This window comes from Nannospalax galili, unplaced genomic scaffold (assembly GCF_000622305.1).
Source record: "Nannospalax galili isolate Female #2095 unplaced genomic scaffold, S.galili_v1.0 scaffold370, whole genome shotgun sequence".
In the NCBI taxonomy this organism is placed as follows: Eukaryota; Metazoa; Chordata; class Mammalia; order Rodentia; family Spalacidae; genus Nannospalax; species Nannospalax galili.
In genome coordinates this window covers 1-1,389 of record NW_008329335.1, presented here as the reverse complement: position 1 = coordinate 1,389, position 1,389 = coordinate 1, and the positions used below count along the sequence as shown (strand labels likewise).

At 48.2% G+C, this 1,389-nt stretch overlaps 1 pseudogene; it reads left to right on the top strand.

Annotated features, from left to right (window-relative positions):
• Window positions 1-376: 376 nt before the first annotated feature.
• Window positions 377-1,383, top strand: LOC103737069 (annotated as a pseudogene).
• The last annotated feature ends 6 nt before the right edge of the window (window positions 1,384-1,389 follow it).

Sequence of the window (1,389 nt, the reverse complement as noted above, 5' to 3'; positions counted from 1 at the left end):
TGCTAGATGATGTTCAGGCTCACACAGGCTGAAGGCAACCAAGCCCAGGACTGTACACAGAAACTTCCAAAACTGTGCCCAAATAAGACCTTTCCCCCTTTAAACTATTTATCTTAGGAATTTTTCCAAAGCAATGAAAAAAGTAACACAGGGTCTTAGGGGACAAAAATATTTGATACATAATACTAAGAATAGAAGCACCTTGAGGTCTCTGGATCTGTGTCTTGCTTCCACAGTGTTTGGATGGAAGAGACCAAGGAACTCTCTTTTATTTTATTTTTTTAACTTCCAACCACCTTCCAGTCTCTCCAGTCATGGTTTCCGGGACCAATTCTCCAGCCAACTCTGTCTCTTTGCGGTTACACTGCCTATCAGGATGACCTCCCAGATCCATCAGAATTATTCCACCTAGGTGGAGGCTGCAGTCAACTGCCTGGTCAACCTGCACCTGTGGGCCTCCTGCACCTACCTCTCCCTGGGCTACTGTTTTGATGGTGTAGCCCTGGAGGGCAGGGCGTGGGCTCCTTCTTCCGCGAATTGGCCAAGGAAAAGGGCAAGGACACAAGCGCCTGCTCAAGTTGCAGAACCAGGGCCTCAGTCATATGTTCTTCCAAGATGTGCAGAAACCAGCTAAGGATGAGTGGGGTAAAACCCGGGAGACCATGGAAGCCGCCTTGGCCCTGGAGAAGAGCCTGAAGCCAGGCCAGTCCCTCTTGGATCTTCATGCCCTGGGTTCTGCCCACACAGACCCCCCCATCTCTGTGACTTCCAGGAGAATCACTTCCTGGATGAGAAGGTGAAGGTGAAGGTGAAGGTGAAGCTCATCAAGAAGATGGGAGACCACCTGACCAACCTCCCCAGGCTGGCTGGGCCCAGCTGGTCACAGGCTGGCTTGCCTCAGCCATCACTGGGCCGGTGTCTGTTTGAGTGCCTCACCCTCAAGCAGGACTAGGTCTCCATGCCTTCCAGGGGGCTCCCTCCTCTGCCCTGCATCAGCTGGCCTCCGGACCTCTACCTGAACCTCTCCAGCCAGCAGGCAGCTTTGAAACGCCCCAGAGCCCCTCCTAAGCCTTGGACCACCTGAATATAAAGCTTTTTTGAAACAGGAACAACAAAAATTAAGAATAGAAGTCTAATCTTGGGATTGTTTCTGTCCATACCAGCTATGGTTTTCTTCATTTTCGATGCTTTGGGAAACCAATCAAGAGCTGTTACAGGGGAAAAAACAATACATAAATCAAACAGCAATGAAAGACCCAGAAAACACAGGACTAGATGAGTGGAACTCTAAATTCTGCTATTATCCCAAAAATGCTTTCTACACTTACATTTTTGGTAATTAATACTTCGTATTATTTAAAAAGTAAATACAAACTGTGTGTGAAATTC